Genomic DNA, 11,119 nt, shown 5'->3' with positions numbered 1-11,119 from the left:
TGGAAAAGGAAACCAGTCAAGAACGCTCAAAATAGACTACATCGTGGTCGACGTGAGTTAAGCCTACAATGCCTTAATAGGTCGGAGGACAACGTTAAATCAGCTCGGTGCAGTAGTCTCGACTCCATACCTATGCATGAAATTCCCAACCACAGAAGGAATAACTAGAATAAAAGCAGATCAGAAGATGGCGCGCCGCTGTTACAACGAAAGTCTAAACCTCAGAGGCAGAGGAGAAGAATTCCACACCATCGAACGCGGTGGAGTTCAAAGGCCGGAAGAACTCCGTCCACAACCCGAAGGCGAAGTAGAAAAAGTCCAGATCGGAGATGTCCTAGACAAAACAATCAATATTGGCACAATCCTAAAAGGAGACATAAAAGAATCGCTAATACAGTTTTTAAGAGACAATGTCGACGTCTTTGCATGGAAAGCCGCAGGCATGTCGGGCATAGACCCAAAGTTAATGTGCCACAAACTGGCAGTTTACCCAGGATCTCGGCTAGTACAACAGAGATGCAGAAAGCTCAGACCAAAATTATCCCAAGCTGTGGAAGAGCAGGTACAAGCTCTATTGGAGGCAGGATTCATAAGAGAAGTCAAGTACCCACTATGGCTAGCCAATGTCCTCTTGGTGAAAAAATCAAACGGGAAGTGGTGGATGTGCACCGACTACATTGATCTCAACAAAGTCTGCCCCAAAGATCCTTATCAACTTCCAAGTATCGACGCTCTAGTGGATGCCTCCTCCAGAAACAAATACCTCTCATTTATGGACGCCTATTCGGGATACAATCAAATCCCAATGTACCCGCCTGATCAAGAAAAAACTTCATTCTTAACCCCAAAAGCAAACTACTGCTACAATGTCATGCCTTTTGGACTCAAAAATGCAGGAGCCACTTATCAAAGGTTAATGAATAAGGTCTTTGTAGATCATATTGGGAAAATCATGGAAGTCTATGTGGACAACATGTTAATAAAGATGCGAAGTGAAAAGACGTTACTATCCGACCTCACCCAATTATTCAACACTATAAGAAGGCATGGCATGCGACTTAACCCAGCAAAATGCACCTTTGCAGTAGAGGCTGGCAAGTTCTTGGGTTTTATGCTCACACAAAGAGGAATCGAGGCAAATCCGGATAAATGCCGGGCCATACTCGACATGAAGAGCCCGACTTGCGTCAAAGAGGTACAACAACTCAATGAAAGATTGGCAGCTTTGTCCAGATTCCTAGCTGGATCAGCAATAAGATCTCTTCCCTTCTATGCCACTCTAAGGAAGGGAAAGAGGTTCGAATGGACAACGGAGTGTGAGCAGGCCTTCCAAGATTTCAAAAAGTTCCTAGGACAACCTCCTATCCTAACTCGGCCACGGAAAGGAGAACCACTTATATTATACCTCGCAGTAGGAAGTCGGGCAGTAGCCTCAGCACTAGTTCGAGAAGACGATAATGGGCAACAACCTGTATACTTCATCAGCAAGGCACTACAAGGATTCGAACTGAACTATCAAAAAATAGAAAAATTCGCCTATGCACTCATATTAACATCTCGGCGACTTCGTCCATATTTCCAAGCCCATATTATCAGGGTTCGGACCAACTAGCCAATAAAAGTCATTCTGCAAAAAGCAGATTTAGCAGGAAAAATCTTACAATGGGCAGTCGAGTTGTCCGAATTCGACCTTTAATATGAAGCTCGGACAGCCGTCAAATCACAATATTTGGCCGACTTCATTGCAGAATTTACAAACACCCCAGAAATTCCTACAGAATGGAATCTCTATGTAGACAGTTCCTCAAACAAAACTGGAAGAGGCGCGGGTGTGATAATTGAAAGTGACTAGGTAACCCAAATCGAACTTTTCCTCAAATTTGGGTTCCCTGCCTCAAACAACCAAGCTGAGTATGAGGCACTACTAGCTGGTTTGAAGCTGGCTAAGGAGGTTGGAGCTCAAAAGCTTATCATATTCAGCAACTCACAGGTAGTCACTTCACAAACAGCAGGGAGTTACCAAGCAAAGGATCCCACCTTGAAAAAGTACTTGGACAAAACCAAGGAACAACTCGGATAACTCGGGGAATATGAGATCCGTCATATACCCCGAGAACAGAATACTCGAGCTGATGCACTCTTAAAATTAGCCAGCACCAAACCAGGGGGCAACAATAGAAGTCTCATCCAAGAGATACTGCAGAACCCGTCAATCTCGGAAGAAGAAAAGATCCTAGCCATAACAGGTCTGGATCAAGGATGGATGACTCCCATAATTAATTACCTCAAAATAGAAACACTCCCTACAGATAAGAAGGAGGCAAAAAGGTTAAAACGTGAGGCACAATACTACACTATCAAAAATAATACTCTATACAAGAGAGGGATTTGGACACCACTATTAAAATGCATTCCGACATCTAATACAAAAGAAGTTTTAGAAGAAGTACACAGTGGCATCTGTGGCAACCACCTCGGAGCACAGGCACTCACCAAGAAAGTACTCCGAGCCGGATTCTATTGGCCGACCTTACAAAAAGAAGCAACAGAATTCGTGAAGACATGTCCACCATGTCAGAAACATGCCAACTTTTACATCGCCTCGCTAGAGGAGCTCATCAGCGTAACCTCACCCTGGCCATTCGCAAAATGGGGACTCGATCTTCTCGGACCCTTTCTCCAAGGATCAGGGCAAGTCAAATTCCTCATAATGGGGGTAGACTATTTCACAAAATGGATCGAGGCAGAACCCCTAGCTAATGCCACTGCTCAAAGAAGTCAAAAATTCCTATATAGAAACATTGTCACAAGGTTTGGGGTTCCATACTCTATAAATGGCACTCAATTTACAAATACAGGCTTCAGAAAGTTGGTGGCCGATCTAAACATAAAACACCAATTCACATCCGTAGAACACCCACAGGCCAATGGACAAGCAGAAGCTGCTAACAAAGTCATATTAGCCGGGCTAAAATGAAGATTACAGGATGCAAAGGGAGCCTGGGCCGAAGAGCTCCCACAAGTCCTATGGACATATCGGACAACCCCACACTCCACCACAAAGGAATCACCCTTCCGATTAGCTTACGGAATGGAGGCAATGATTCCAGTGGAGGTCGAAGAAGGGTCACCCAGAGTGATCCACTACAATGAAGAGGCCAACTCCCAACTTCAAAGGGAAGAACTCGACCTACTTCCAGAAATCCGAGAAAGAGCTCGGATCAGGGAAGAGGCATTAAAACGATGAATGACTTCAAGATACAATCAAAAGGTAGTGCCACGAGGTTTTGCCGAGAACGACCTCATCCTAATCCAAAATGATATCGGAACAACTCGACCTAAAGAAGGAAAGCTGGCAGCAAACTGGAAAGGACCCTATTGAGTCATAGAAGTACTTGGAAATGGCTACTACAGGCTGTCCAAACTCGAAGGGCGAGAGCTTCCCAGGTCATGGCATGCTTGCAACCTACGAAGGTATTATAGTTAGAGGTAATAAGGATCTTAAGATAAGGTGCACTCTTTTTCCTGAAAAGGTTTTTTAATGAGGCCCCAAGCCAAGATTCGTAAAATACCTAACTTAGAGGAGTAAAACTCCCACATGTACATATTTGCATATTTCTATTTTGAATAAATTTTTTTCAGATCTCCCACAAATTCTTTATCAGGACGCATTAATCTGAAACGCAAAAAATTCATCGTCCGATTATAAAGCTACAGATCGGCAGAAAGTGAAAATTAAATTCACTGCACGATCATGGTAAAGTCCAATAAAGATGAAAACCAAATTCATCAGAAGGTCGACCAACGTAGATCAAACCCAATTTCTACGAAATCGGCAAAGATGAAAAAGCGACAAAAACAGAATAATACAAGAAGTTATCGAAAGTGATCCATAGAAAGGACCTGACGAGGAATAAAAATGGGTTGCTAAAAATATCTTAAAGACCGGCCGACGTAGAAGAAGTCAGACCAGTCGACCACAATAACCAAAGTTATAAAAAGTAAATCCCTGGAAAGTGGTCTGGCCAGCCCTAAAAAAGAGGATTACTAGAAATAATTTAGAAGGACCGACGTAAAGGACCGACGCAAAGAAGTCGGCCCAAAACCAAAAAGTTATAAAAAGTAATCCGTAAAAGAGACCTGACAATGGTCCAAAAAGAGGATTCCTAGAGACAACTTAAAAGGGACCGATATGATGAAGTCGGCCCGACCAAGATGGATTACTACAAAGGTAAATCCATAGAAGCAACCTAACAAATGTCCAAACAAAATGGATTACTACAAAATAATTTCAGACCAAGATAAAGAAGTCGGCCAATAGAAGGCATACGAGTTGGACCCAGAAATCCACGACCTCAAACGAATCAAGCTGCAAAGTATGAAAATACGAAGGCAATCAAAAGAGCTCGAACAACAAGGCTCCAACACTCCTAAAAACCTAAAAAATGTCAGATAAGGTGCAGACAAACACATCATTCAAGAAAAAGTTTATAATAAAAGGACTCAAGAGGCCACCTGATGTCAACCCCAAAGAGCCTGAAAAGCTACCTTTGTTTTTCTTCAAAAATTAAGTTGCTAACAGAAAAGCAGCTAAAAAGCATCCAACAGTTACCGCAGACTACAAAAGATAAAAATTTCAAAGCCCACAAGCCGGGCTATACACAAAAACTCTAAAAGAAATAATCATTGAGGATCCGAAGATTTCTCAGCTGCATCATCACGGGGTGAAAGAGGACGAGTCTGAAGAGTCACCGCATCTACCGTCCCATCATCCCGGTTCAAGATCTGACAATCAGGTTCCGACTCGGGATGAACAACTGCATGGGTTGAAGAAGTTGGCGCAACAAAGACCTTGGCAGCAGGCACGGGAGGAGGCTCGATGTCGTCATCATCTTCAGGGTCATCTGGGATAATTTTACCATCCTTTACAATATTTTCCAAGCTGAAGAGAGAGAGGTCAAGATCGGGCGCAAGGACTCGAACTTGATCATTCAAAAAGCAGCATTGACACTGCCCACAAGATGACCCTGGAGCTTGGCATAATTAGCTCGGGCAGACACCAAATCCTCCCTAAGACGCATCATTTCCCTATAGGTCGTAACATAGCTCTCCTTGTGCTTCAACGCCGTATCCTCAGCCAACTTTGCAGAAGCTGCCAAGGTAACAGCTCTAGTCTTTTCACCCTCTAATTCTTTCTCCAACTTGGTCACCTTCACCTCGAGCTCCTCCTTTAAACCCTTAATCTGGTCAAACTCTGATTTGGCCTCCTCCATAAAGGCCTTCGTCGCATGGATAGGAGGATCTTGGGCAGTCCGGTATAAAGCCGCTCCCATATGTGCCATCTTGATGCTACTCCGAGTTATGAAATCCAAATAGCGAAGAAGAGAAACATCATCCATAAGAAGGGCACTATAGGGACCAATCTGCTGGTCAACAAATCCAATGGCATCAAAATCAAGAATGTCCAGATTAATGGGCTCAACAGTCCGAGGTCTTTTCGAAGGAGGAACGACCGTAGGAGAAGAAACGGCAGTAGAGGATTGGGGAGGAATCATTCTCCTCGGTCCAGGAGAGTTCGGTACTGATGGCTTCGGCAGAACATGAGAGGATCCTTCCCCAGCCACCTTGCTCGAGATGTTCTGGGCAGCAGTAGCCTTCCTCGCCTTTTTGAAGGCCCTCATAGAGTCATTATTTTTAACCATCTCTGAAAAAGAAATCAACCATAGAACAGATTAAAAACTAGAAAACGAAGAAAGCAAGAGAAAATAGAGCAAAATATAATGACATAGATTCGGTGATGTTTCTTAAGCTCCACACAGAATTCAGAATTAGCCAGAAAAACACACAGCAACACAAGGGAGTCCAAATAGTTGGACATCCCCTCGGGAACCGTAGAAGACGCCTCAACAATATTTTTGCGAAAAGACATGGCCAACTAGTCCTACAAACAAGAAAAGAAAATGGATTACTAACCAAATACAGCTCGGGCGATATCAGAATAACTCGGACAATATGACTGATGAGCGGATAATTTATATGCTTTTTGGCATTGTTTTTACATAGTTTTTAATATGATTTAGTTAGTTTTTAGTATATTTTTATTAGTTTTTAAATAAAAATCACATTTCTGGACTTTACTATGATTTTGTGTATTTTTCTGTGATTTTAGATATTTTCTGGCTGAAATTGAGGGACTTGAGCAAAAATCAGATTCAGAGGTTGAAGAAGGACTGCAGATGCTGTTGGATTCTGACCTCCCTGCACTCAAAGTAAATTTTCTGGAGCTACAGAACTCCAAATGGTGCTCTCTCAATTGCGTTCGTAAGTAGACATCCAGGGCTTTCCAGCAATATATAATAGTCCATACTTTTCCCGAGTTTAGATGACACAAATTGGCGTTCAACGCCAGTTCCATGCTGCATTCTGGAGTTAAACGCCAAACACAGGTTACAAGCTGGCGTTCAACTCCAAGAGAAGCCTCTACACGTGTATAGCTCAATGCTCAGCCCAAGCACACACCAAGTGGGCCCCAGAAGTGGATTTCTGCATCATTTACTTATCTTTGTAAACCCTAGTAACTAGTTTATCATAAATAGGACTTTTTACTATTGTATTTACATCATCGGATCATTTTTAAGTCTTGGTGAATCCGTTTCCCCTCTGGGGCCGAGACCAATGAAGTCCATTATCACTTATGTATTTTCAATGGTAGAGTTTCTACACACCATAGATTAAGGTGTGGAGCTCTGCTGTTCCTCATGAATTAATACAAAGTACTATCGTTTTTCTATTCAATTCAAGCTTATTCTGATTCTAAGATATTCATTCGCACTTCAATATGAATGTGATGATCGTGACAGTCATCATCATTCCCAACCTATGAATGCGTGCCTGACAACCACTTCCATTCTACCTTAGATTGAATGAGTATCTCTGGGATTCCTTAATCAGAATCTTCGTGGTATAAGTTAGAATACATGGACGGCCATTCTTGAGATCCGGAATGTCTAAACCTTGTCTGTGGTATTCCGAGTAGGAACTGGGAAGGGATGGCTGCGATGAGCTTCAAACTCGCGAGTGCTGGGCGTAGTGACAGACACAAAAGGATCAATGGATCCTATTCCAGTATGATCGAGAACCGACAGATGATTAGCCATGCAGTGACAGCGTATTGGACCATTTTCACTGAGAGGACAGGATGTAGCCATTGACAACGGTGATGCCTAACATACAGCTTGCCATAGAAAGGAGTATAAATGATTGGATGAAGACAATAGGAAAGCAGAGGTTCAGGAGGAATGAACGCATCTTCATATGCTTATCTGAAACTCTCGCCAATGAATTACATAAGTATCTCTATCTTTAATTTACGTTTTAATTATATTTTAATTATCAAATATCCATAACTATATGAATCTGCCTGACTGAGATTTACAAGGTGACCATAGCTTACTTCAAGCCGACAAACTCCGTGGGATCGACCCTTACTCACGTAAGGTTTATTACTTGGACGACCCAGTGCACTTGCTGGTTAGTTGTGCGAAGTTGTGACAAAGAACTAAGATCATGAACATGCGTATTGAGTTTTTAGCGGCGTTACCAAGGAATGGAACTGTCACGATTTCTGCGCACCAAGTTTTTGGCGCCGTTGTCGGGGATTGTTCGAGTTTGAACAACTGACGGTTCATCTTGTTGCTCAGATTAGGTAATTTTATTTTAATTTTAAGCTTTTTATTTCTTATTTTCGAAAAATACAAAAAAAAGTATTTACTTCTTTTTCGTTTTTTCCCAATTAATTTTCGAAAAAATAAAAAATCCAAAAAAAACTTATAAAATCATAAAAACCAAAAATATTTTGTGTTTCTTGTTTGAGTCTAGAGTCAATTTTTAAGTTTGGCATCAATTGCATGTTTTTAAAATTTATACATTTTTTTCAAAAAATTCATGCATGGTGTTCTTCATGATCTTCAAGTTGTTCTTGGTAAGTCTTCTTGTTTGATCTTCATATTTTCTTGTTTTGTGTCTTTTGTTGTTTTTCATATGCATTTTTGAATTCATAGTGTCTAAAAAATTAAAAATTTCTAGTTTGGTGTCTTGCATGTTTTCTTTTCTTGAAAAATTTTCAAAAATAAGTCTTGATATTCATCTTGATCTTCAAAGTGTTCTTGTTATTCATCTTAACATTCATAGTGTTCTTGCATGCATCATTTGTTATGATCCAAAATTTTCATGCATTGAGTCTTTTTGATGTTTTTCTCTCTCATCATTAAAATTCAAAAATCAAAAAAATATCTTTCTCTTTTTCTTCTCATCAAATTTGAAAATTTGAGTTGACTTTTTCAAAAATTTTTAAAATCTAGTTGTTTCTTATAAGTCAAATCAAATTTTCAATTTAAAAATTCTATCTTTTTCGAATCTTTTTCAAAAATAAAATCTTTCTCATTTTTCTTTTATGATTTTCAAAAATTTCAAAATAATTTTAAAAATTTTTTTTCTTATTTTTATTTCATATTTTCGAAATTAATGCTAACAATTAATGTGATTGATTCAAAATTTTTAAGTTTGTTACTTGCCTCTTAAGAAAGGTTCAATCTTTAAATTTTAAATCATATCTTTTTGTTTCTTGTTTGTCAAGTAATCAACTTTAATTTTCAAAATTGAATCTTTTTTTTTTAATTTCTTTTTCAAATCTTTTTCAAAATAAGTTTCAATCACATCTTTTCAAAATCAATTTCAAAATCTTTTCTAACTTCTTTTCTAACCTCTTATCTTTTCAAAAATTGATTTTCAAATCTTTTTCAAACTAATCCTATCTTTTTGTTTGATTTTTATCTTTTTTTCAAAACTACCTAACTAATTCTATCTCTAATTTTCGAAAATCACCTTCCCCTTTTTCTAAAACTTTCTTTTTAATTAACTATTTGTTTTAAATTTAATTTAATTTGATTTAATTTTCCTTGCTTAATTTTTGAATTTTAATTTTAATTTTTAATTTAAAAACAAAAATACTTTTATTTTATTTTATCTAATTTTTGAAAATTCTTCTCTCTCACCTCCTTCTATTTATTTATTCATCTACTAACATCCCTTTTTCACCCAAGAATTCGAACCTACTCCTCACCCTTGTGTTTGAATTCTCCTTCTTCTATTCATATCTTCTTCTACTCACATAAAGGAATCTCTATACTATGACATAGAGGATTCCATATCTTCTTTTCTGTTTTCTTCTTTTTCATATGAGCAGGAACAAGGATAAGAACATTCTTGTTGAAGCTGATCCTGAACCTGAAAGGACTCTGAAGAGGAAGCTAAGGGAAGCTAAAGCACAACTCTTTGGAGAAAATTTGACTGAAAATTTCGAAAAAGAAGGAGACATGGCCGAAAATAATAACAATGCAAGGAAGCTGCTTGGTAACTTTACTGCACCAAATTCTAATTTACATGGAAGAAGCATCTCAATCCCTGTCATTGGAGCAAACAATTTTGAGCTGAAACCTCAATTAGTTTCTCTGATGCAACAGAACTGCAAGTTTTATGGACTTCCATCAGAAGATCCTTTTCAGTTCTTAACTGAATTCTTGCATATCTGTGATACTATTATGACCAATGGGGTTGATCCCGAGGTCTACAGGCTTATGTTTTTCCCATTTACTGTAAGAGACAGAGCTAGAGTATGGTTGGACTCTCAACCTAAAGATAGCCTGAACTCTTGGAATAAGCTGGTCACGGCTTTCTTAGCCAAGTTCTTTCCTCCTCAAAAGCTTAGCAAGCTTAGAGTGGATGTTTAAACCTTCAGACAAAAAGAAGGTGAATCCCTTTATGAAGCTTGGGAGAGATACAAGGAACTGACCAAAACGTGTCCTTCTGACATGCTTTCAGAATGGACCATCCTGGATATATTCTATGATGGTCTGTCTGAACTATCAAAGATGTCATTGGACCATTCTGCAGGTAGATCCATTCACCTAAAGAAAACGCCTGCAAAAGCTCAAGAACTCATTGACATGGTTACAAATAACCAGTTCATGTACACTTCTGAAAGGAATCCTGTGAGTAATGGGACGCCTTAGAGGAAGGGAGTTCTTGAAATTGATACTCTGAATGCCATATTGGCTCAGAATAAAATATTGACTCAGCAAGTCAATATGATCTCTCATAGTCTGAATGGATTGAAGGAATCATCCAACAGTACTAAAGAGGCATCTTCTGAAGAAGAAGCTTATGATCCTAAAAACCCTGCAATAGCAGAGGTGAATTGCATGGGTGAACCCTATGGAAACAACTATAATCCCTCATGGAGAAATCATCCAAATTTCTCATGGAAGGATCAACAAAAGCCTCAACAAGGCTTTAATAATGGTGGAAGAAACAGGTTTAGTAATAGCAAACCTTTTCCATCATCCACTCACCAACAGACAGAGAATTCTGAGCAGAATCCATCTAAATTAGCAAATATAGTCTCTGATCTATCTAAGGCCACTGTAAGTTTCATGAATGAAACAAGGTCCTCCATTAGAAATTTGGAGGCACAAGTGGGCCAGCTGAGTAAAAGAGTCACTGAAACTCCTCCTAGTACTCTCCCAAGCAATACAAAAGAGAATCCAAAGAGAGAGTGCAAGGCCATTGATTTGACCATCATGGCCGAACCTACAAGGGAGGAGGAGAACGTGAATCCTAGTGAGGAAGACCTCCTGGGATGTTCAGTGACCAATAAGGAGTATCCCTTTGAGGAACCAAAGGAATCTATGGCTCATCTAGAGACCATAGAGATTCCATTGAACCTCCGTCTGCCCTTCATAAGCTCTGATAAGTATTCTTCCTCTGAAGAGGATGAAGACATTATTGAAGAGCAAGTTGCTAAATACCTTGGTGCAATCATGAATCTGAATTCCAAATTATTTGGTAATGAAACTTGGGAAGATGAACCTCCCTTGCTCACCAATGAACTAAATGCATTGGATAGGCAGAAATTACCTCAAAAGAAATAGGATCCTGGCAAATTCTTAATACCCTGTACCATAGGCACCATGACCTTTGAGAAGGCTCTGTGTGACCTGGGGTCAGGAATAAACTTAATGCCACTCTCTGTAATCGAGAAACTTAGGTTCTTTGAGGTGCA

General features: G+C 39.5%; 1 non-coding gene across 1 annotated transcript; it reads right to left on the bottom strand.

The window, feature by feature from the left end:
• Positions 1 to 9,767: 9,767 nt before the first annotated feature.
• Positions 9,768 to 9,875, bottom strand: LOC148556241 (small nucleolar RNA R71). The gene has a single exon (XR_015886597.1). It is a non-coding gene; the product is annotated as a small nucleolar RNA R71 (small nucleolar RNA).
• Between the last annotated feature and the right edge of the window lie 1,244 nt (positions 9,876 to 11,119).

The sequence above is a fragment of the Arachis ipaensis genome, chromosome B6 (assembly GCF_059453495.1).
Source record: "Arachis ipaensis isolate K30076 ecotype BB chromosome B6, ASM5945349v1, whole genome shotgun sequence".
Lineage (NCBI taxonomy): Eukaryota > Viridiplantae > Streptophyta > Magnoliopsida > Fabales > Fabaceae > Arachis > Arachis ipaensis.
The sequence above is the reverse complement of the archived record's forward strand: the minus strand, read 5'-3'. Positions and strand labels throughout refer to the sequence as shown.